A 26,342-nucleotide genomic window follows, 5' to 3' on the forward strand; every position below is an offset into this window, starting at 1 on the left:
GCAATTTTGGAGAAGGAACACGACCGACGCTTAGCAGGAAGTCCACTATACTGACCATGTGATTGGACTGCAGGTAGAGTTTCGGTTTATTTATTTATTTATTTATTTATTTCAGGTTCCTTCATGGCCCTTGGAGGGCATTAGAGAAGGCAGTGAGCAGTTTACAAATACGTACAGAATATATACACAACGGGTTATTTAAAACAATAGCTAACGCGCGTATTTAGCAGCATCATTACACAAGATTTCGATGTTAAGAGAATACAAGTAAACAATATTGCAAAAAAGTATGAAACGCGAAAAAACTTTAGGTTTGAGAAACAAAAGTATACAAAGTAGTGTTAAGGCATAAGGTCATTTAGAAATACTCATAACACAAGCTATAATACAAAGCAATGACAACACAGTTAGCAACAGTAAGCGGCAAAAATAACGAAAATGCATGTTTAAAATTGGCGAAATCGCTGTATACAGGATAGCAACGTGAAAATAAATAAAATGACCATTTTATCTAATCTACGACAAAATGATCCCGCAACCGTTTTTTAAATTCTTCAATGTTGTTAGTAGTAAGTAAGGCTGCAGGTAGGTGGTTCCACTCCGATGACGTCCTGGGAATGAAAGATGCCAAGCAAGCAGTAGTGCGGCAGAGTGGGATGCCGACCTTCTGCGGATGATCAACGCGTGATGAAATATATGTAGGTGGAGTGAACAGTGCTCTTTTTAGGTATTCATTCGTGTGAAAAATTTTAAAGAAAAGGCTCAGTCGTGACACTTTTCTGCGCGTCTCAAGGGGTGGTAATGACAATGCATTTTTCATGAGTGTCACGCTATGTGAACGATTATAGTCTGAAAAAATAAAACGGGCTGCTCGATTTTGTACAGCTTCAAGAGCTGTTATCAATGATTTAGTTTGCGGGTCCCAAATTGAAGAAGCATATTCTACCTTAGAACGCACCAAAGATTTATAGAGTGTTAGTTTGACAGAAGAAGAAGCGAGAGAAAAATTTCTTTTTATGTATCCCAGCATGCGATTAGCGTTGGCGACAATGTGGCTGACATGATCATTCCAAGTGAGGTTTGGGGTTAGATACACACCAAGATATTTAAACGATGTAACTGGTGCTAAAGATGTATTGTTAATAGAATAGACTGGAGTATTAGCCATTTTACGACGTGAGAAGCGCATCACTTTGCATTTAGTTTCATTAAGGGTCATTCGCCATTTAGAGCACCAGATAGAGACTGCGTCCAGGTCAGTTTGTAGCAATTCAACGTTGTTAGAATTCTTAATCACATGGTAAACAGCACAGTCATCAGCAAAAAGTTTCATAGAACAGAAAAGGTTGGAAGGTAGATCGTTAATATAAACAAGAAAAAGTAAGGGACCGAGCACCGATCCCTGCGGCACACCAGATGTTACTGCAATTAACGAAGAGTTGTGATTGTTAGCGTGCACGAATTGTGATCGGTTCGTTAGAAAGGATTTAATCCACGCTAGTACGTTAGGGTCAATATTCAGTTTGCTGAGTTTATAAACAAGCAAGCTATGGGATACTTTGTCGAATGCTTTACAAAAATCTAGAAAGATACAGTCGACTTCACAACCGCGGTCAAGAAAACATTGAATGTCATAAGTTAAAGTGAGAAGCTGTGTTTCGCAAGAAAAAAATTTACGAAAGGCATGTTGCATAGGGGTGAAAAATGAGTTGTTTTCAAGAAACTTTACCAAGTGAGAATATATGACATGCTCCATGATTTTGCAGCAAATGCTGGTTAACGATATTGGGCGGTAGTTAGCTGATGAGTGCTTGTCACCAGATTTGTGGAGTGGAACCACCTTAGCTATCTTCCAGTCTTCTGGTAACCTGCCGAGCTCAATCGACTGTTCGAATATTTTAGATAATATGATAGCGGTGTAAACTTTAGTGTTCTTCAATATTTTAGTGTTAATATTGTCAGGGCCACAAGATGAACTCAGTTTTAGGTTGTCAATGATATTAATGATACCAAAAGAATCAAACCTTATCGGATCCATTGGAAACTCAATGTGATATTCATAATCAGGGAACGTTGCATTAGAAGTGCATGAAAAGGCTTTACCAAAAGTTTCATTTAGAATATTAGCACAATTAGTAGCTGGAACAGGATTTGATTGGGAGTCGTGAAGTGAAATGTCTGATTGGTCTTGCTTATTTATGATGCTCCAGAATTTTTTGGGATTGCTAGTCAACATTGAAGGTAATATCACATTAAAAAAGTTCTCTTTCGTTTCTTTCAATGTTATTTTGTAGCTTTTGCTAATTTCTTTTAGCTTCGACCAAAGCTCCGGTTTACCGGAGGACTTCGCTTTCCTAAAGATTCGTCTCTTCCTATTATCGATACGTTTTAATTGCCGGTTATACCACGGAGAATGAAGGTTCGTTGTGATGTTTATCTGTGGGATGTGTAAATCTATAAGTTCATGCAGTTTATCCCTAAACAAACACCAATTAATGTCGACTGAACGTTGATCGAAGTTTGTTAGAAAACTGTCGAGAAAATGCTCAAGGGCCTCATTCATAGCTGAGAAATTAGCCTTGCCGTAATTGTATATAACTTTCTTTTTACTTCGCATTTTGAATGACGGTAAGTTCAATTCGACTGCAAGTAGAGAATGGTCACTTATTCCTGGCAAGTAATTAATGTTGGAAACTAAATGTGGCGCATTTGTTAGCAATAGGTCCAATGTATTGGATGTGGAATCTGTCAGTCTTGTTGGCTGAGTAATTACCTGTGTTAAACAAAAGTCGGAGCAGACCGATATAAAATTTGATGATTCTGAAGTACTAGCTCTTGGGCTAAACGTGGTGCATGTCCAGTTAATATCAGGAAAGTTAAAATCGCCAAATAAAAGAATAGGAAGATTGGGAAATGTAGTGTTAATAATGTTTAGGGTGTCGTGAAGATCTTCGCAAAACCCGGAAGGACTCGACGGCGGTCGATAACAAGCACAAAATACTAGCTTTTGAAGACCAACTGTGATTTGAACACAAGTGAATTCGAGCGGAGTGGCAACTTCGAACGGCAAGCATTTCAAGTCTTCAGAAACAGCAATCAGTACCCCACCCCCTCGCCGAAAAGAACGATCACAGCGAAATACCGAAAAGCGTTTTTTAGTGCAAAAGATTTCTTCGTTTCGAACGGAATCACTTAGCCACGTTTCTGTTAAGATAACGATATCAGCGCAAGTAGTGTCAGTAGCGGAGGACAGTTCATCGCGATTTCTAATCGCACTGCGTATGTTCGTGAAAAGGACAGTGACGTTATTAGGCCCTTGTGGTCGTTTGTGCGATTTATCTGTTAGCTATGAAGAATCAGTAGAATCAGTAGAATCAGTACGAGAGTTTGCGATCTGTGCAGCCGAAGCATGTGTGTTACTTTGTTCTCTGACACTACTGGTGACTGGACAGTACACGTAACATTTGTTGTTTAAGAGAAGCTTGTTGTAGCGAAGCTTAAACAATTTTCCTGGCGCGGTTTGCTTAGCAAATTCGATTAGTTTTTTCCTAGCGTGTAAAGTGGCTGGGCAGAAGTCTTCAGAGACTACAACGTCGGACTCTTTCAACTTTGATTTAAAGCTAAGCACTTTCTCCTTTGATTTATAGTTTGTAAATTTAACAACAATTGGCCTAGTTTTATCTGGCTTAGCTATACCAATCCGATGTGCTCGGGAGATATCACTGGTAGCAGTATCTAACAACGATTCCTGAAGAAGCACATTCCTAATTTTATCTTCGGATTCCTTCCATTTTCACCTGCCACATCTGGAATACCGAAAAACACCAGATTGTCCCTCCGGGATCTATCCTCAAGAGCATTCAATCTGGCTTTCAATGCTTCATTTTCTTGTTTTAGGGCGTCGGTAGTAACTGTCAATGAGGATATGTCATCCCGACAGGAATCGATGCTTGACAATTTGGATTCAACTGAACTGAGCCGAGGCGAAATGTTGGCAACTTTTTCATTCAGCTCCTGCTGATTAGATTTGATGCTATTCATAGAGTCAAGGATTTGGGACTGGCCTTGCTCAATTTTAGTTGAACGGACTTGCAAGTCACGCAGGATATTAACAATTGAAGCGTAGTCGTCTTCATGTGACGGGCCTTGCAATTGGTCATTGTTGCCATCACCTCTTTTCGGCCCAGGATTCAATTCAACGTCACCCGAAAGCAACAATCTTAACACACAGAGACATTCATAAGCATTTTGCATAAGAACTTGTGGGCATGGGAGGACAACAAGAAAAACATCATCAGAACGTTTTGAAAGCCCATAGCTCACCTGGAAAAGGTAGAAGCAGAGCGCGTTTTTCAGTCTCATTGTTGCGTCACTCCCACGCCCACTGAAGTCAGTTGAAGGGCGGCAAGCGTTTATATGCAGGGCGGTGGCAGTTGTCGATGTCGGTGCGGCTGGTAGTTCACGGCGAGCCATGAAAACTTGCACCCTGGTGGCGTTCCACGGGGCATCAGAGAGCTTGAAAATTCCTTCTGGTTTGTCTAGAAGTTGTGTCGAACCAACTTGGTTTTGACACTGCGGTGAACTTGCGCACGCACCCAGAAAAGTTGCGAACTGGAAAAGGTAGAAGCAGAGCGCGTTTTTCAGTCTCATTGTTGCGTCACTCCCACGCCCACTGAAGTCAGTTGAAGGGCGGCAAGCGTTTATATGCAGGGCGGTGGCAGTTGTCGATGTCGGTGCGGCTGGTAGTTCACGGCGAGCCATGAAAACTTGCACCATGGTGGCGTTCCACGGGGCATCAGAGAGCTTGAAAATTCCTTCTGGTTTGTCTAGAAGTTGTGTCGAACCAACTTGGCTTTGACACTGCGGTGAACTTGCGCACGCACCCAGAAAAGTTGCGAACTGGAAAAGGTAGAAGCAGAGCGCGTTTTTCAGTCTCATTGTTGCGTCACTCCCACGCCCACGCCCTCTACTTTCAGACTACAGAAGTAAAGTGAGTATGTGACTTCAAAAGAACACACTGCAGGCAGTAGTCCTTTGTACGGTGCATCACGACGGGTACATAAGAAGTTTCATGATGAATCCCACAGCACTGCTCTCTCTCAGTCAGGGAGCGTATTTAACTTCACCTGGAATTCCACTTTATCATTCCTAACAAGATTTAATGCTGGCGGCATTACGGTCACTATTAACAGACACTGCAGCCATATCAAATAACGCTGGCTTTGTCAAGCAACAGTTTAAATTTCCAGGGCAAATAGAACGCTGAGCCTCTGTCACCAAATTCGGCGCAAGTTTAAAAAAAAAACAAAAAAAAAACCAGCGCCGCGCGGACGGGCGCGCGTCGTAAAAAAGGGGAACAAGGAAACACCGGTGAGCGACTGGCCTTCTGTGCGTGCCTGCCCCCTCCACCACCGCTCGACCGACGCGGCGCGGGGGGTTGCCGTCGATTATTCTAGACTGTCCGAGTCGTTTCTACGCGATGTTGATGCAGAGGGCGTAGCCTTGCGTGCGCTAAGAGATGCCTCCCCCCCCCCCCCCCCCCACCTCTTCAGTCGCACGTCGGCGGCGGCGCCATGACAGAACTTTCTGGAAGCTCCTCGAAGCCACTCCTGACGTTTTGACCAATGCGCGAGAAGGAGAACGAGACTGCACGGCCAATACTGTGTTATGTGCTCGCCAGCCTTGGCGCGAAGAACAGACGGACGTGGAGCAAGCCTATATAAGAAGGGTGTTGACCGCTGACAGTTTGGCCCGAGCCGCCGTTTAAGCTTCATCGAAGCGTGCCCGCTCGACTCCTGGGACACCACCACTCGCCCCAGCCACGGATCAACGAGGCAGCGCGCGCGTCTGCGGGACGGCATCGTCGTGGACCTCTGGTCGTCGGGCTGTCGCAGTGCCCGGTGAACAAATAGTGTTTTGTTTGTTTGCCTCTCTCTTGTGTTAGTGCACTTTGGGTGCAATTTCGCTTTTGTGTTGTAATCTCTCTCGAGTGTAACTTTGCACGAGTTGCATTGTTTTGTTAATCACTTTGTATGTGTTTGTACTGGTGATTTTGATTTTCCGCGAAATTAAACTTGATTATGCCGCCTTTTCAAACACATACTTAAACAAAGACATAGCATACAACTTACGCACTACTTCATTGATTGGGTTAATACAAAGAACAAACTATGGTACTAAAACTATACAGAATCAAATAATTGCATTGTGTAATGCATATCCACACTTAATTACACTTGCCGAAGAAACCACAATGATGCCACGTTTTAAAAAACAAGTAAAGCTGCTTCTCCTTCTTTCAAATGTATAACAGTTTTCTACTGATGTCCCATTGAGGCTTCCACTAATTTCCCCTGTGGTTTAAATGTCGTGATTGAAATTGATGTATTGTTGCTTTGTGAAATACTTGAGCAAAGATTATTACAAACACTGTTAGTAACTGTATAACCTTCTTCACAAATAATTTTGTTCCACTGTCTTCATATGTGTTCATTCTTGTGCGCATACCTGTGAAGTTAGCTTTGTAATTCTCATTGTGTCCAACATATTTTAGTGATTCTGTGCCAGCTGTCAGATGTGTACGTCCGGGGTGAAGGCCTCGTCAGGAGACACAGGAGTCTCCTTTTGCCTTACCTCGTGGACATATTTCACATCGTGTATTTATGTCCGAAATGAATTGAAATTGAAATTGTGAAATCCTCTGTATCGTCTTTTAGCTGTATAAACTTTGTTTTGTTTATGAACCTTTGGCTCCGACCCATTATCTGGCTTGCGACCAGCGGAAGCTCGCCACCAAACGACCAAAAACCTCTTGTGACTTGGTAGCTGGTCTCCACTGAGCTTGCCACGCTGAGTCGAGGGCATCTCCTTTGAGTCCGAGACCACTACCCCGACACGCTCTAAGGGTGCCTGGGAGCTTCATGCTAAAAGTGCGCGAAGTTGGCGGACAGCCTCTCAGAAATACAAATAAACACGCAGCTTCTGGAGCTGCCCAACGCACTCTGTGGCACGCTGTTGTGGGTTGTTCTTAGGGACGGGCGGAGGCAGCTCCGACGTCGGCGAGGCGTCCAACTTGTAGGGTTCATGGCGCTCGGTACCAGGCACACGGGCGGCCCTGTCGGGAGCGTCGGCTTGGCGGAGTTTGTTTTCGTCCCTGCGGCCCCTGTGGTGGCCCTTGCTGGGGCTTCTGGAGCGTTCCTGGGTTCCCAAGAAGGTAAGTGGAACACGGGTTAGGTATAGACACGGAGAACAACTTACGCTGACATTTCTTCCTCCTGAGGAACAGATGGAAAATGCCGCACTTTGCACAGAAACACAAGCTGGTAGTGTTTGCCATCTGATAATTGAGCAGGGTGTTTACGGTGAACGCGACATTAAATTGAGTTACTTCTGTGATGCAGCGAATGAAAGAATGCCGAGAAAATGAGAGTGAGGCCTTCCTCTCCTCTCCATCGCCGCCATTAAACGTTATGAACCATAGTTCTGTGCTAGTATCGTAATGCCTGCATTGCAGACTTCTCTACCAATATTTTTTTATAATTTTGGGACTAATTTTCGCTATAGTATTCATGCAGCGCCGCTATTGATTCCCGTAAACTTCTTGAGCTTATAAGCTCAGGAAGTTATAAGCTCAAGAAGCTTATAAGCTCAAGAAGTGTGTTTACACGCGTCTTCTGTTATTTTTGTCTCTGCCCTTTGCTTCGCTCTTAGTGTTATTCGCGCCGCTGCTTTAGTGCATTTGTTACGAAGGCCCAGAAGTCGTAACGCTCGTAACGCTCATGGAAACTTTTTTTTATTCTGGCGTTGTCTGATTTTTTTTTTCGACAAAGCGTGCCCAACATTACCGGACAAAAAACTTGAAAATTGGAAAATTGAGAGACACTGCTATTGAAATGTTGAAGGTAATGGTTCATTCTTATGATATGTAGTAAAGTATTTCTTATAGAGTGTTTTCATCGATCGCATCGAACAGTTAGACTGCCTTAGAAAAGCATTGGGGAACGCTTTTGACGATAGCAAAAGCGTTAATAAAGAAAAAATACAATACTGCGGTCGGATGATATCCGGGTATATTGATTGTTATAAAAGTGAAATCTTACATTATATGAAAAAAAAAAATGCGTTCATAAATGGTCTCCTGTTCAAAAGTGCTTTTGTGCAGAAGTCTTGGGTATTGAATATTGATTGAGTGATTAAACTCCTGTACTGACAGTGAAGGCCCAATTTGGAACGCTCAGAAATCATTTTTTTTTCTTTTCTTCTCTGTCAATGCAGCTATGTTCCGCCATTCGGTACACATTTCTGAAGCAAAAACATTTTAAAGGGTGTTGATGCATTTGAAAAGGTACTGCACGATACGAGCGGCAAACAAAAAAAAGCGCGAGAATAACTACAGACCTTCGCAATAATTGTTTGTATCACTTTTGCAGATTAGTTTTGTGCTGCACTTAATTCTCCGCCTCCCGTACTTCAAAAGAAATGTCCCAGGAAACCAGCATTCGGCCCCATTTCGTGGACGAAGGAGGTTCAAGAAATGCAAGAAGTAAACATGGCCGAAATTCCCCCTCCAAAAATTGCCCATAAATCGGCCCTTGGTTTTGTTTTGCTCTGCAGCAAAACAGGAAAAATTATAAAATTCTACTGGGATACACTAGCATGCAAGAACAATGCATCCTGAGTAGCAGCAAATTCGTACCAGCGTGGCTGACTGCAAATATTTCAACGCTAGAACTGCTATGTCTTCCCTTCGGCTCGGCAGCGGTTGGCCAGAGCTTGACAAGATCTAGAGTCGACAAGATCAAGTATGAAGCGCCCTCTACAGCCACGCTGTCAGCGACGGAAACTGGAGGCGGATCATTACGCATATCACACAGCTAGAGCATAAAGGAAGCCGCAGCGGTTCTTCAACCAGCGGGCACGGCAGCAGCGCCAGGATGCACGGAAATTCGTTTATTCACCTTGTACACGTGAGAAAGGGTTATGAAAATGCTATCCGTAGTGACAGTGTCTGTTTGCTATTGCTGCCGTGGCCACGGCCGCTGATCGATATGCTATACTCTGTGCCAATCACTTGGCCAGAAATTCTACAGTGTTTCCAGGCTACCTTTAGCCAAGGGTAAAAAAATCAGATATTTGAGGTAGGCCAGGGAAACCACTTACATACAGCTACCAACCGGCTTGCACATCATAGGCAATTCTTTGTTTTGCAATCAATTAGCCATTACGATAATTTTTCTAAACGCGTAAATATTGACTTTAGACAGCAGATGTGAATAGAAAAGTTGGAGAGCACCTTCAGAAACCCCCAGTCCATTTATTTGCGATAAAAAAAAGCCTCACGTGTATCTTTTTTCCGAGCTCCAAAGAAAGCTCGGGAAATATTTAAAAAAAAATCACGTGACTAGCGCATTCGCGCCACGATTGTGTTGCTCTCAACCGTGGCTTTAGTTAACGAAATCAGCTGCTGGCAGGGTGCGACGACCTCATTGCTCCGGCAGGCCGATATGTTCCCCTAGTTCCCTTACTGTGCTACTTCTCATATTGCATTTTGCACCCAGATATTATTAGTCCTCATTGCGTCAGCACCTTCATTTTTCTATCAGCCGTGGCTGCTCAAGAGGAGACGACAGCAACACAACTCCAACCTTAAGGGCAATCTGAGTTCGCCTGTAATGTCTCTCTCTCTCGAAGTTATACGCCTCGCACGCTTATCACCCCTAACGGCGGACCATGTGTTACTGATCACACATTAGAGCGGGCTAACGAAATGAAAGGAACCATTAAAGTTTCGGCCGTGAGGTTCGCAACATGGTGATTCAGCACACTCCTCTATCTTTATCCAGTACCCGGACCTTTGGGCAGAACATTAACCTAAGCTATTTAGAGCCCGGTAAGGTTCTGATAGACGCGATCAAAAGATGGGAACTCGCCTTTGTCTCCGGTGATGGCGGCGATGGCCTGCGATGCTTTGAACGGTGGTCGTCAGGTGTCGACCGACCGCTGCGGCCTCCGCCCGCTGCGATTTTTCGAACAACAAAAAGCATTGTCGGGTGAAGAGCGCCTACACCCGACCAAGTATATATAAACGTTGCACCCGACAACGCCGAATTCTCGAGATAATGTTACCCGCAAGCTTCGCCGTACCTTTTCCGCGGGAGGCACATCTCATGAAGATGCGAACAGGACACAAGGGATAGCGGGAAGCGTATACCTAAACAAAGCAGGAATTGGATGTTCGTTTGACAACGATGTGGTTATAGGGGCCTATAACCATGGTTGACAGCATCGGTGTGTGTGTACTAATGGAAGATTCGCACCTTCACCTACTGGACTGGCATATTGGTTGGTTGGTTTGGTTTATTGGGGTTTAACGTCCACAAGCAACTCAGGCTATGAGGGACGCCGTAGGGAAGGGCTCCGGAAATTTCCGCCACCTGGGGTTCTTTAACGTGCACTGACATCGCACTGCACACGGGCCTCTAGAATTTTGCCTTCATCGAAATGCGGCCGCCGCGGCCGGGATAGAACCCGCGTCTTTCGGGTCAGCAGCCGAGTGCCATGTAATCATTGAGCCACCGCGGCGGGGCCCTATTGCATGGATATTAGAACTGCAAGCGAGATGCAAAAGAAAGGCGAGTAAACAGTCCGCATTTCCACCTCGCCATTCTCTCAACGCTGCGCCGCGTTTCGTTAAATGCATCCTCCTATAGGGTTGTAGAGCCAAAAAATACGTGTTCGGTTAAATATCACACAAAAATTATTTTCGTCTTTTCTTCAAGCGCGAAAGAATTGAGGATTACAAGTTGGGCGATTTAGTTTGACAGCATTGTAAAACTGAACAGCGCGAAGAAAGGTCGTGCATGCACGAACTGAAACACAGCTTTGCAATGAAAGTATCGCGATGTCAGAACGCTGGTTACCACGTGAGCCGCTCCTGCTATCTGCCTGCAAATCCCTGACAACGACATCTACAAAGCGTCACGTGAGCAGTAAACCGAGGGAGCAGGGTGGTCAGGAAAAAAGTTGCCATTGTATCTTATGTGCCCGAATTCACACATTGCCTAAAGAACGTTGGCTCACTGTTTTGATGTTGTCGTGGTCTTTAATGTGCCCAATAAAATTGAACGTGTTTGCTCGATTCTGCAGGGAAGAGTGTAAAACGAAGGAGCCACAGGTCCGCATGCGGCTCTCGGCAGGCCTCAAAAAACACTAGACGGTTTAGCATGGCTAAGCGCGGAATATCATGCAGTAGCACTAGTTGCGGGTCAAATTATGGTACATATGTGCTTTGAATGCGTAAGCATCCTTTGATCTAAAGGCTTTTACCGTAAAGGCACAGGTAGGCATTTACGGAGGCCAGGGACGCACAGTCGTCCACATACCTGTCTAGAGCGCAATTGGACGACGCACCCAGGACTGCACTTGTGACATTTACTATTGCCAAACCAGATCTTGCCGTGCATGCACATTCACACAGGTTGTGTTTAACTCCTGACGTCTTTGAAAGCTCTATCGGCCAGGCCGGGCAGCAGCAAACGTCATAACTGCACAACAGAGCGCACCGCTCGAGCGTTCTAGACAAGTGTGGGGACAACTGTACGAACGTATGCCCGAAACCATAAAATGTGCCTAATAGTGTTACTGCACTAAAATACAATCTTTTTGCTGTGTATGTAATTCCACTCAATTCCTCCGTAGGTCGAATTAATCGTTGTCTGAACATGCGCATATATGAACAAACGTAGCCTTTGGAAAGAGGGCCATGTTAAATTTGGCCGGGCGTTGAAGAAAGTGCGATAGTATCACCTACTTGAAATCCTTCGCCGGTGCTATAAGCAGTTGGCCCTTGGGAGGTTTGACGTCATGTTCAGTACGTACTCTACGTAAGACGATGACATTTTTCTGTGGGCTACGTTAGAAGCCTGAAGCCACACCTGAATGGCGAGGAGACTTCGTTCCATCCTTAGTCGGCTGGTGACGCTGTCCTTGGTCGTGCGAAGGCTCTCCTCCCTGGCTTCGGGGTTCAGCATTAGTTGCCAGCGCGGGTGAAGGTGAGGACGCGGTCTCGAAGCCAGGTTCGGCTTTCGCCATGTTCATCTTCTTTGTCCTCTTCGCCAACCGCCATCTCCGCAATGGGGCTCACCGGGTCTACGATGTTCCGCATACTTTAGGAAGCCCCAGTAACGTGACTGATGCCTGGTTAACGGAAATTAATGGCAAACTGGAAACCGGTAAGAACCACAATGACGTCCATATCATCGACATGGCCGGCCCCGGTAGCTGAGTGTTTGGGCGCTCGACAGCTGAGCCCGAGAATTTGATGGATGCGAAATGCAAGGTACCCGTGTACTGTGCGGTGGCAGTTTGTGCTAAAGGAACCCAGGTGGCCGAAATTAGTTTGGAGCCCTCCGCTAAGGTGTCTCAACAATCATGTGTCGCTATACAACACCATACTTATCATAGATATTGTGAGACAAAAATAACCCTACTTGCTCCACATTAAAAAAGAAATAGTGCATATAAAAAGGCCAGAGTGTGAGAAAAGCCTAACTTCGAACGTCCGATGGCGAACGTCTGCTTGGTCATATACATTGGGGTGAAATGCTCGCAGGCTTATGCGGCGATTTGAAAGTAATGTATTTAGTTTTTTCAGTGTTCAGCAATAGACGGTTAGATTGGAACCAGGTTTTAATAGATTGAAGCTCCTTATTAGGCGCCGCCGCGGTGGCTCAGTGGCTATGGTGCTCGGCTGCTGACCCAAAAGACGCGGGTTCGATCCCGGCCGCGGCGGCTGGAATTTCTTTGGAGGAGAAATTCTAGAGGCCCGTGTACTGTGCGATGTCAGTGCACGTTAAAGAACCCCAGGTGGTCGAAATTTCCGGAGCCCTCCACTACGGCGTCTCTCATAGCCTTAGTCGCTTTGGGACGTTAAACCTCATAAACCAAACCAAACCTTATTAGGCATGATTATATCATCCCCTGTAGATTTGGCAGTCACTATCATAGCCGTGTCGTCTGCATACATAATGACGTGATTTCTCTGAATATACAGGTAGGTCATTCACATGAAGGGAAAAAAGAAAAGGTCCCAGAACCGAACCTTGTGCGGAATGCCCATGGGCACTGTTAACAAATCTGAGACATTGTCGTCAATTCGACCCGTTGGGAACAATCGCATAATTAACTTCTTAGGAACTGCAAGGCCATACCTCTAAAACCAAGTCTTTCAAGTTTTTTGGAAAGAATATCATGGTCTACGGTGTCGAAAGCTTTTCTTATATCTAGGAACATGCCTATACTGCTACAGAATTTCTGTTAAGCGCGTTATTGACGACTTAGGACAGGGACAAGATTGCAGTAGTAGTAGATCTTGACTTCTGAAAGCGATGTTGATCAGTGCTAAGAATGTCATATTTGTTCAAAAAGTTCTTAATACGTTTGGCACGCAGCTTCTAAAAAGTGTGCTAGAACAGCTTAAGACAGAAATTGGTCGGTAATTCCTTAGATTATCGGGATTTCCATTTTTTGTATACTGGGATGACTTTTGCTACATTCAGTGCATCCGGGTATGTGGCGCTTGTGTAGAGAAATTTGGGCAGAGAAATAAACAAAACATTCATCCTTTTGTTCAAACCTTTTGTTGCCTATTATATTTACGGGACCTGCACATAAAGCTGCGCTTGTTTTAAAACAGCAGGGGAAAGTGAATGACAACAGTACGACAAAAAACGTGAATTGAAGTTGATTTCTAAAACCGGGGTTATCGTTGGGTTGTTGCGCTGGATCTAGTGGAAAGACGGGGCACCACGCGATCGGCGTGCTGACTGACTGCAGTGATGAAATTTCCGCGGAACCACTTGCGGCAGACGACACTTTTTCGTGACGCTTATAAATGCAGCGGAGAAACCTGTTCAAGTCACTGTGGTGGCTCGTGGTCATGGGGCTCGGCTGCTGACCCGAAATACGAAGGTTCGATCCCTGCTGCACCGTTTGCATTTCAATAGAGGCGAAATTCTAGAGGCCCATGTACTGTGCGATGTCAGTACACGTTAAAGAACCCCAGGTGGTCGAAATTATCCAAAGCCCTCCACTGCGGCGTCCCTCATAGCCTGAGTCGCTTTAGGGCGTTAAACCCCATAACCGATAAAGCAACCCTGTTTAACCAAGTAACTGCCGTAAGCGAATGATGGCAGTGAAGAGCATTATACGACAGCAGACGACGCAAGACGAGTCGTGGAGACTTCCGGTCTGCAGAACAGTGTAAGGTGAAGCAATGCTTGAAAACGCACAACTAATTTGCAACCGGTAAGACCGTCTAGGCTTCCATGTCTTGTTATCTTCACCTTTGGCTGAGTGTAACTCCTCCTCCAAGCTGTCCCGGTGGCTCAGTGGTTGCGGTGCTTGGCTGCTGACCCGAAAAACACGGGTTCGATCCCTGCAACAGCGGTCGCATTCCGATGGAAACGAACAGCTAAGGGCCCGTGTACTGTGCTACGTCAGTGAGCGTTAAAGAACCCCAGATGGTCGAAATTATCTGGAGCCCTCTACTACGGCGTCCCTATGTCGCTTTTGGGCGCTAAATGCCACAAACCAAATCATATAAACGCAACAGTACTGCTTCGTATAATGCAGACCTCACCTGTTACTTATATGTTACTGGCATATGTTTGTGTTCTTATTTGTAATCAACCCACTCCCCTCTGCAATGTCTCTACCATGACAGTAATTATAAATAAATGGATAAATTTTGACACCTCAAGGTTCTTTAAAGGTGAACTGAAGAGGAATCTTAACTCGTATTTTTACCGCCGGAACTCGAGCTACACTTTCAGAGCGTTCTTAGAAACTTCGAACTTGCCCTGTGCGGCCGATTTCCCTAATTTAAATACGATTATACGTCCCGGCTTTCGTCTTTTTTTTTATTTCCCGCAGACGGTGGGAGGAGTCTACCAACCATTCAACCTGTCGCGTGGCGGCTTGCCGCTCTGACATTGGCGGAGTGATACGTAGTGATCGGCGAAAGCAAATAGTCCACGCGTATTTTTATTTCCATGGGCCTAATTTGCAGCCATGTAGTCTCTGACTTGTTCTATTTATTCACGTAAACCTAAAAAACAAAAAATAAAAGCTAAAGCAAAGCCGCCACGCGACTGCCTGAAAGGCACTCCATTCGTTGGTCGACTCCTCCCACCGTCTGGGGAATTTTAAAAAAGAAGGTGGGAGCCGGACGTTAATCTGATTTAAATTAGGGAAATCGACCGCACAGGGCAATAATTCGAAGTTTCTAAGAATGCTCGGAGCGTATAGATCGATTTCCCGCGGCAAAAAGACGAGTTTAGATTCCTCTTCTGTGCACCTTTGATCATTGTATCATTGATGGCGAAAGAGCTCGCATATCTGGCTGATACGCTTTGCTAGCACATGGTTTGACGGCGTGTTGGTCGTGATGTCGTTATAAAACCACCTTTCTTTCTGAAATAAACCTTTGTTGGAAGTTAGCGCCGTGTGTTGTCCGTCTTTCTGTGTCCTCGTCTCTTTGCGCTACGTTTTTCACCTTGCAGTTATGAACCAACAAGCCCAAGCATATACCCTTCTTTAACGTTCTCCCCTTACGTCGCACAACACTAGGGCGCTTACGCATTTTGTCTCCAACGCTCAGTCTTTTCACTGATGCTCGCATCCGCTTCCTTAATGGCAACGTGTGCTTACACGACCTAGCGTTGCTTTGTATTCTCCTCCACCTTTCGTTTGTGTGCCTTCCTCTGATATTGGACGTGCAATGTGCGGCCGAAGAGCGCGCTTCCGCGCACGGCTACCCGGACCCATGGATGATGCAATCCACGCCTGCTTTCCCTCCTCCTGCCTTTCCTCCCACTTGCGTTCCAGCCAGCGCCGGAGCTGGATCGCGAAGGGGTGGTACGGTGCCTGTCGCTTTGCCAGCGCAACAGCGGAATCAAGCGCAGTTTCGCTCGAGTTGCCCCAGTTCATACCAGATGGCGCGTAGTCACCGCAGTCGAGATTTTTCCAGTCAGTCGCGTGACGGTTCACACCGCGGAGGTTTAAAGCATTAGCTAGGAGTTAAGGTAATGAAAATAATTCGCCGCTTATCATTACTGTGACCACAATGGGGTACCTGTAGGCTGACAGACAGGGCATGTCAAGCGAGTAGCTTGGAGCTGCTTGGAGTTACGGCGTGCTCGTCCACCGGCACGCGTCCTGGCCTCAAAGTAAGGAGCTGCCTGCCATCTCTCGGAGTACGCACGGTGCACCTCTGTTGTGGCGGAACCACCCTAGGCGCGAAGTTTCGCTCGTCGGTTTGACGCCTGCCTTCAGTCAGTGGTAAGTTTGGGGTATTTCCTTTCGGGTCCGCTTGAATTTCAGAAATACTACGCTCTTGCAAGTCCTCATTCATTTGCGCGCTATTCACCACGGATCATCTGTACCGGCGCCCTTTTGTTTGTTTACTGCGCACTAAGGCGCCGATGTGATGTCACCAGCAGTACGCCTTCGCCGCTTGTGCGTTGCTGTGTTCCAAAATGCACCTCGAATTCGTATCGCTCCCAGCGGGAGTTCGATACGAGTTCGCCAATTCGTTTCAGTTGGTGACGGTGACGTTTCTATGGAGGCCATGCGCAAAGTAGTTCGTGTGGTGAACGTTAGTGGCTGCTATAAACAGGCGACCTCCACCACTACGTCATCCTCTCGCTGCGCACGGTGTCACTTGGGCGCATAAAATGCATTATTCGAAGTCGAATATATTCTTACTTGTGTATTATATAGACAACAGCGTCGTAGTTGAAAGCTGGAGTAGTGAGGCATCGTTTGCTCCGTCCGGTGGGGGCAGGTGTGGTGTGTCGCGCTTAGGATTAACTGCGCAATAGCAGCTCCGCGGCGCGTTCAGCTTGAAAACTTTCCCGTGCGAGCGTGGAGCATGAGCCTTTCAACCTCTTCGGTGACGACAAGCAAAGCTTTGAAACCGGAGAGAGAGACTTTAATGAATAATGGAGAGGTCTGCCTGGTTATGGGCCTGGCATGCTACTCCAGATTTGAAACGTGAGGTTCGCCATTCGAGTGGTGGTTTCGCAGAGTAGTGGCCGAGTTGTAGGCGTGTTGTTGTTGCCACTTCCCTCCGCGCGGAATCTCGCGTTCCTCCCTGCAACTTGCGCCTCCGGGGGCGACGGCCCGCCTGACGAGGTTACGTCACGTTTCCCGAGGTAACCGCGCTGGCTCCAGTGGCTTGGGGTGCGCTGCACTCATCAGCAGTGCTTTGTTACGCACCGGTAACAGTTGCGGACGCGGTGGCTTTGTGAGCCTTTAGCTGCTTTAATTCCGTACGCTTGCCCGTAGTTTTCATAACCACGGCTGCCTGGAAGCGAAGCATACTTTGCTGTCACCAGGAAGTCGGGGATCGAGCCGGTTGTAGCCTGGTGCAGCGTTGCTTGTGCAGCACACAGAAGGTGAAGACACATCCTCGCGTTTTGTCTTCCACCGCAATATGAAAACTAGTGAAATGTAGGAGAAATAGAGCCCTGGAAATCATTGTGTAATCGGTGCGTGTTCGCTGCTGCGGATGGGAGTTCGTTGGATAATAAATCCTGCGCTTTGAGCTCCGTTCTGACGGATGTCGATGCGCTTAGGTCTCAAGCGGTAAAATCCGTACAACAACAATGTACGATGTCGCTAAGTATAAGGAGGTACTGCGTCGCTTCCTCCGGGGCTTTCTGATCGTCACGTCACCTCAGGCCACGGTATACATTAATCTGTGCTCTTTAAGAAAACGATGGACAGCTGTACGCACATTTGCTGTGTAATACATGTCGTGATTTACCCTTTCGTGGCTCTTATTGTACGGGCGCTGTACTGGGTTGCTCAAAATGGCGTCGCCGGTAATACTCCGCAGCAATGCGGTGTCATAGTGGTCCCTGAATGTCTCTGACATTTAGAATGTCTTGAAGGCCAGGAAGTGCTTTCGAAGTAAAATTTATGACAGTGGACTTAAACACAGATGAGACTGATCAGAACGGCGGGTGATATTTATTGGTGGCAGCAACGCGAAAAGAGGGCACGATAGCGAGTGGACAAGTCACCGCTGTCCTGTTCCCTAGCAATCGTGTCGCCTATTCGCGCTGTATCACTCTTGGCGGCCATGCCAACAGTGATACGTTTCATAGTGCAGTGCTTTTGGAGTCTGGGCGAGCCTGAACTTGGCTTGCTGCGACTTTACCGTGGGTATTCGCTTACTCCTCCCGAACGAACATCGCACTGCTCTCAGTAACGCCAACTCTCTATCCAACAAACTTCAGTAAGCTTAATCAGCCGCATTTTTTTTCTTTCCCCCAGTTTTGTCACTGGTTTCTGCGCACTTTGTTTTATATTTTTATTGCCCTGAAGCGCTTGATATTTCGATGGGACGGTCTTCCTGCTGTACTTCTATTTGATTACGTCTCTTTCCATGAAAGCCCGTTTCTTTTTTGGGCTTGTTGAAGGCTTGCTGTGCGGAGGTTGCATCGTTCGTACGAAATGACGCCATAGTCACGTGATCTGTGTGGTGCAGGTGCGGCGAAGTCCGCCGGCCTTGACGCCCGAATAGTGTCGGTCAGTCAGAATTCTTCCTTGCCATGCACTCCAGAAGTTGTTCCGGTGTCCTTGTGAAGTGAATACGAGTCCGAACTTGTACTATTGGCGCCTTTTTTTTTGATAAACAACAAATTATAGCAATTAAAGATGTGAGTGCAAGCTGCAGCTGCCTTGGTATCCCATCGAGGATGGAGGGCTTTGCCTGCTTTAGGCAATAATTACATTTTGTATTTCTATTTTTAGGCGTCTAGCACTTTTTATGATATATCGGGGGCCCGCCTGTCAACACTAGTGAATGCATGCAACTGACCCTCAGCTTTCATATAAGGGCTTTTATCACCTGTTGAATGACATCACCGCTGTCGTGCCTGATAATGCGCGCACTGATTATTTGAGCGGCGTTGTCTTTTCTTTTTATAGGTTATGGGCTCTAATGTATCCCGCACAGCCGATATTAGTGCATCGGTTTAATTCGCGTTCCTCTTCACTTTCTCCACCGGTGTCCATGGGCCCATGTTTTCTTACGAGGGAAAGAAAACATAAATGAGGGAAAGACATTGGCCGCGAGATCGACCAGAGTCGCCACCTTGCGGCGCAGCGGCGAACCCTCGTTTGTGTGGTTGCCCACTCGCGTCGCCTGTTAGCCAGCAGTGTTTACACTCTGTCATCGTACGCTGTAATGAAGGCAATAACTGACAGTATCGAGTATCTCATGCCGGGTCTTGACATCCTCCGTCGCTCTTCGGCTCTTCAGATTTTGCCGCGAGATGTTTCAAGCACAGCGACGATCGCATTATGTGACATGTCAGAGTAAAACGAACAAGTCGCTGCCGTTCATACAACAGAATGCAGCCGCCCAGCGATCGTATATTCCCGCCGGTTATGTTTGGGATCCGACAGCTACTGGAACACGAGTCAGCTGGAAGACTGCTGCCTAACAGAATGCAGTTTGATCGAGCCATTTTATGCTCTCTGTATGCATGACCAAGTTGTCCATTTTGTTCTCGCTATGTTAATCGATTTTGAAAGGCACATGTAAGGCGTTTATATATTCGTTTTTGCTGTTAACCATGAAGGCTACTGCCCATCCGTCATACCACGGCACTGAGGAAATTTTGCCTCGGAAAACTGCTAAAACGTTTCAGGATTCACTACATGCCCGGCACATAAATGTCAGCGCAAATACTGAACGGCCAAACTGGACAAATGTGCGCTATTGTCAGCCTACTAACGTTGCTACTCGGCTAGTGCTATTTGTCTCCCCTGCGCAAGCCGATTGTTTCTGACAAGTAAAAATTAGGAGAAAATTATGAGCAACATGCATGACGCGTCACAATGGGGCGGAGTATAAGAGCACTGAATATTGTACGCACTTAAATATCTCGCTTCCCTCCTTGTGTAGCGGCATTTACTTGGCGAAGAGCAATATACCTTGACAGTGGCATGAGTACGAATGCAATCCATTTGTTTCGGAACAGTAAATTATTATTTTATTATTATTTACGAATACGTTTTACAAGTATCCCCAAAATTATATTTTGCGTTAGACATCTGATAATTACGTTATAAGAGAAATCTCAATTCCCTAAAAACTGCGCATTAGTTCGTCCAGGCTTCTACAAGCTTGCGCAAACCTAGGTGAACTGTATTCGCAGCGACCGATTCGAAGCTTGTACTTCAACTCAGTAAAAAAAAAAATAATTGGAGAAGCTCCCAAAATTAGGTGAATCTGTAAGGCTCCCTTCACATTGCCTAATTTAGACTCATTTTCAACCAGTGACACTCGCGTTTAGAGCCGTACGCGCAGCTTCACACGATTAACTTCGCTGGAATTGGCCGCAAAAGCATTCGTCTCGTAGCGGAGTGAGCTCGGCGAACTCACTCCACTCCGAGTCGTCGAATAGAGGCGAGGCGGCTTCACCTTACGAGTGTAGAGGAGGAAGGAAATAGCTTATACTTTGCTGGGATAAGGTGCATTGTGAATGCCGCTTTCGTCCCAGTGTAGCACCGTGTCGCCACAGTCACGCATCACGAGGCGAAATGCACTCGCTGGAAGTGGCACTAAATTTGCGTGTTTGACACCCGTATTCCTATATCACTTCTGCGGAGGCAGGCAGTGGCGCGCACTCTGGTGAAAAGACGAACAAAAAAGACGCTTATTTTGATTTTCCCAACGTTTTTAGGGTTTTAATGTACCGTGGTTTCTGTGAATGTCAAAAGAGGAGATTTTAGGGGTAAACTGGTTAATTAGTTCAGTAATTTTATTCTTAAACATAGTCATATTTTCTCGAATAGACAGGCTATGGAAATTAGTTTGGAAAGGTGGAACGAAGACATTTAGTTTGTGGTTAATCTGTGCATAGTCACCGTTAATTGTACAAACGGATCGTTTTCTTGAAAATTTTTTCTTCGAAGCGGAGTTGTGGATATATATCGGCGTGAACGACTTCGATATCTGTTATTCCAGGAAGAAACGTCACTCAGTTAACAATTTCGAGATGGCTCACGAGTAGTAGGTCTAAGACGTTAGCGCTAGTTTGTGTTATTTTTATTGATGCCGAACTAACCTGTGTAAGACCAAAGTTTAAATAAACATCTATGGATTTTTCTTTTCTAACGTGCCCGACGCTCTAACAGTGTTAGTACTCCAGTCAATATTTGGGTAGTTAAAGTCACCAAACAGAAGTATATGTGCGTTTCGACGTTTAGGAGTAAGTTCGCGAGGCACGTTATTAAGTTTCTGAAAAAAGTCTGGGCTGTTGTGCGAGAGTATGTGGGAGACACCGAGAAGAGCATTTATTAGCACATTGGCAATAAAACCACATTATCTGAGGATCACAGGATTTGATAATGACTGCGAATGGCAAGTCCTCAGAAAAGGCAGTGAGTACTTATCCGCCACGGGATCATTGATGATCTTTAGGAGAAATTGGCAGACGGTTTAGCCTGTCTAAGCGCGGAATATCGCGCAGTACCACTAGCTACGATGCGCACTTTATGTCCCTACTTGCTCTGCATGTGAAAGCATCTTTTCACCTAAAGGCCTTAAACATAAATGCCTTTGGCCTAAAAGCCTTCTACATACCATGAAGGCATTTACCTTGAAGGCCTTCACACAGGTGTACTCTTCATCTAGGCCTTCACCCAGGTGCAGGCCTGCGAGGTGCATACACCTGCCAGGTTGCCTACTTGACCATCTGTGAAGGCCGTTACGTAAAGGCTACCGGTACTGGGCTTTACCCGGAAGGCACTTACCCTGAAGGCCTTCACTCTAGAGGCGTTTACCAAAAGGCCTTTACCCTAAAGGCATTGAAACAGGCTAGCATGGAGCCCTCAAAGCTCTTTACCTTTATCACAAAGCTCTTTGGACCAGGTGAAGGCCTGCGCAGGTGGCCTAGCTACCGCACTAAAACAAAACTGCCATTAGGCAAGTGTGACGCAATAGAAACAACTTGAGAAGATTACAAAACAGCGGTTATGTGACTGCGTGCCATTGCCCTGTTTTCCTACTATCCGTGCCGGATGCCGATCCACGCAAACGGAGCGCCGGTGCCGCCACCTTTTGGTCGAAAAAAAAAAAACGGAATGCACGCGATGCGTATTAAAGTCTTGCAGAAGGAACGCCTGGCTTCACTGAATTGGCTGGAAAATCGTTACTCCGTTGATGCTACTTGGACTAAAACGAAGGGTGAGAACAGGCGCACATAAGTAGATGGGGGGGGGGGGGGGGGGGGGGGGGGGGGGGGGGGGGGGGGGGCGATCTCCTTATTTTTGCTTTGTTTTGTTCTGTTCTGCGTCTTCTCGCGAGCGGCCTACGCGAAGAGTGTGGTACCAGAGCTGCCTGGAGCTTGGGCGCCATCCCTTCCCAGTTCCCCCCCCCCCCCCCCCCCCCCCCCCCCCAACCCTCTCTTCTCCCGCGGTTTTCAAAACAAACGCCGTCTCATGGGCAAGTTTAGTGTATGCGTGTGATCCAGATAAAATAGACAGTCTGTTGAAAATCAATCTGTGACTGGTTGACTTCCGGCGCCCCTGGCGGCGCACAACCCCAGCAGCGCCCCCACTGTACGCGTAACGTTAGTCGGCGCGTTTATTGAATCTTTTATGCATGAAAAGAGCGCCTTGTCGAGGATCTAAGCGTTGTTTGTTGTGCATGATTCGCTGCTTGCACTCGCCTGCTTGCGAGACCAGGACGGTCTCTTTCAGCCGGCTGATCGTGGATATATTGCATGAGAGCAGCCGCCGAACCCGTGTCTCGAATGCTTATTTTCGTTGCGCAAGAAGTGTTTGGCCTGCGCAATCATTTTTGATTTCACGCGTGGTGGTGCCTTAAAGGGGCTCTTGAAGGTTATCTAAATAAAGTTGCGGTACGCCAGGGATGTTTAAGGGAGCAGCGATGGTGTCGAGGTAGAGCATCCGCCTCGCGTGCAAGAAGGCCACGGTTCGAATCCCCGCACAATTCTCCACCAGATAAAGAAAAAACCGCATGGCCATGGAATTGCACAAATAGGCCTGGGGTGTGGCGCGGTATCGGTGATCGGAGCCGACAATGCACTCCCAAACAAGAACTGGATGTAGTCAACATCAGCCTGACTAGGGCAAAGGCCTCTCCCGCGTCTCGCCAATTAAAACTATCCTTTAGCAGCTGCGCCCACCCTATCTCTGCAAATTTAATCTCGTCCGCCCACCTAACTTTCTGCCGCTCCGTGCTACGCTTGCCTTCTCTTGGAATCCACTAACGCATTGATCACGCTTTGAATTTCATGCCCTGAGTGACTTAGCAAGGCAATGTCATCAGCAAATCGTAGATTACTTAGGTATTCTATCCCCAACTGTTCCCAATTCAGGCCTCGGAATACCTCCTGTAAACAGGCGGTGAATAGCTTTGGCGAGATTATGTCTTCCTGTCTGAATCCTTGCCTTTCCTGATTGGAATTTTTTTGCTGACTTTATGCTGGGCTATGGTTGATGTGCAGTCGTTAAAGATATCTTCCAATATTTCCAGATAGCACTCTTCTACACCCTAATTCCGCAATGCTTGCATGAAAGCGGAGTCAAATGCTTTCTCCTAATCAGTGAAGGCTGTATATAGGGGTCGGTTATTTTCTGCGCATTTCTCCATCACCTGAATGATAGTGTGAATGTGGTCTATTGTCGATTATCCTTTACGAAACCCTGCATGATAATTTGGTTGACTAAAGTCTAAGGTTGTCCTACCTCTATTAGCGATTACCTTAGTAAATACCTTGTAGGCAACGGACAATGAGCTAATCGGTCTGTAATTCTTCAAGTCTGTGATGTCTGCTTTCTTATAGATTAAGATACCTTTAGCGTTCCTCTAAGCTTCTGGTACGCTCGAGGTCGTAAGTCATTGCGTATATAGGGTGGCTACCGAACCAGAGTTTATTTCCAATAGACATACAGTCTAGCCCACTTATAACGAACCTGACGGTCGTGCGGACTGCGTTCGTTGTGTCCGATGTTCGTAATAAGCAGGCTTCCCATGTTACCGCGAAAAGCACAAAGTTACAGTGTAAATCTCTTATGCGCGTGTGTTTATTCAAACTAGACCCTATTGCGGTGTTTTCCGAGCTCCCCACAGTAGTCATATGCCCCTCACTGATAGCGTTGCTACCCACAAGCTTCTTTAGGGATGCGATACATATAGCTAATCACCGTGGAAGTTTCCACGGCAGCCGATGGTAGGTCGGCCTCCTCATCATCGTCACCAGATTCCTGGCAGTGGGAGACTGTTCGTACTTCGCGTACTAATATTGACATCAGTGTATGACGGGCTGATGTCGGCGTCCTCGCCTGCACCAACGAAGTCATCCCAGGCGACATCAGGTGGGGCTCGCTGCGTATTGACGACTCGTTGGCAAAAATATGCAAGCTTTCGATAACGTTGGCGTTCGACAGCGTCTTCCAGCGTTCCTTGTTTCACAAACTCTGGCTTACGGAAGCAACTGTTGATTCACTCGCAGTCAGTTCTATCCTCGTGAACTTATTCACACCAAGTTCGCGAGGATAGAACCAAGTTCACAGTTCAATATCATTTTCGCAGGCTTACTCAACCGAACGCATTAACTTTCTCGACGTGACAGTGGTTCTACGTGACGGCCGACTTGTTGCCACGTTGTGCAAAAAGAACCTACCGACAGACACCGCTACCTTCGCTTCCATAGTAGCCACGTAAAGCACTGTAAGACGAGTATTCCCTACGGCCAAGCACTCCGCTACAAACGAACATGTTCTAAACAATATGATTTTAATCGTAACTGCTGTGGGGACGCCTTCGTCCCCTGCGTTCACTTTCCCGCATTGCACCCCTACTGTGGTTAGCTCCCACGGAACGCACTCCCTTTAGTTGGGTTAACTAACAGGGGAGGGCGCTCGCGTCGCAGCGACACCAGCGCTACGGATGGCGTGTTTTGCCGCTCGCGCGCGGGGGAAGACTTGCTCTCTTCTGCTCGGCACCGGGATAGCTCGCGGACGTTTCGCGAGCCGCTCCGCTCTTCGCCAGCGGCGACCTCGTGTGGAAACATGTTCCCCTCAGCTCGTCCCGTCCGGCTTCGGAGATATTCCCTCTGCCCTACCGTGGGCGAACATTCGCTCGTAACCGTGCTGGTGAGTCGGACATCCTCGATTCCTCAGTGTATTTTGTTGCTAGCTGGCGTTATTGTTGTTGCAGCAATAAATGCCTTGTTTGTGTCAGCCAGTGTGTCGTTCCTTTGTTCCCGCAGAACAAGGCCCGCCGTGGTCGGCGAGCGCTCGGTAGCGCTCGCGACCACGGGGTGGGGTCCGCACGGCTTTGAACTGTGTCAGCCGCGGTAAAACGGGGAGACCGTGTTTATCTCCCCCATTTGAAACCCCACACTGCATGACCCTCAAAAAATGCATTATTACAACAAAAGTACCCACCCGTCAAAAAATTGGCCAAGCTTGGGAATCGAACCCCGGTCTCCGGAGTCCGAGTCGTGCACGCTGCCACTCCGCCATGACAGCTCTTTCTTTTTTGTCTTTATTGCCCCTCTGGATGGTTTGGAATGAACAAAGGTGCGTCTAGTGAATACGGTGTCTTCGTTCATTCCCATTTTCCTCCCTTCCCGTTACGGCGAGGTTTAGGTGTCCACCGAGATATGAGAGACAGATACATTTCCTTTCCTCAAAAACCAATTCACCGACGAGCAAGGCGTATTTGTCCGCGTTTCAGATTGACCCAAGTTGTCGTGACGTCACCGCGCGCGAAATTTGACGGGTGTCCACCGAAATATGTGAGACAGTTACTGCGCAACTTCCTTTCCTCAAATACAATTTTCGACTAGTGTCTACTGATATATGTGAGACAGTTAATGCGTAATTTCCTTTCCTCAAATACAATTTTGATTTTCTTCATTACGGCCCCTCTTCTTTCACTCACACTTCCTCCCTTCCTGTACGGTGCAGCTCAGGTGTCCACCGAGATGACAGAGAATTACAGACCATTTCCTTTCCTCAAAAAGCGTTGCCTTCGAAGGGCAACGCACCGCGCCGAACAGGTGGTGGCGTTCTTTGGACTCCGTGGCACTGTAACAATGTGTCTTCTTGTGTGACTAGCGTGTACCTTGGATTTACCAGGACACTTACCATGAGTGCCAAGCATGCTGTTGTAGCCACTGCAGGAACAGCAGTTCTACAGTCTGCATTGCCATCACCAGCAACCAAGTATATCCTCACAGCGCAGCGATTATACTTTCACTACTAGTTGTACATAGAATAGCCAAGTGATC

General features: G+C 46.8%; 1 protein-coding gene across 1 annotated transcript in view; it reads left to right on the plus strand.

The window, feature by feature from the left end:
* Positions 1-15,952: 15,952 nt before the first annotated feature.
* Positions 15,953-26,342, plus strand: part of LOC149344317 (uncharacterized) — an 83,657-nt gene continuing 73,267 nt past the window's right edge. Inside the window, exon 1 of the mRNA XM_089542594.1 lies at positions 15,953-16,338. The gene's annotated coding sequence lies outside the window, so the exon portion shown is untranslated. The remainder of the gene's footprint in view (positions 16,339-26,342) is intronic.

Source organism: Amblyomma mixtum, chromosome 5 (genome assembly GCF_055824585.1).
Source record: "Amblyomma mixtum isolate Tamu chromosome 5, ASM5582458v1, whole genome shotgun sequence".
In the NCBI taxonomy this organism is placed as follows: domain Eukaryota; kingdom Metazoa; phylum Arthropoda; class Arachnida; order Ixodida; family Ixodidae; genus Amblyomma; species Amblyomma mixtum.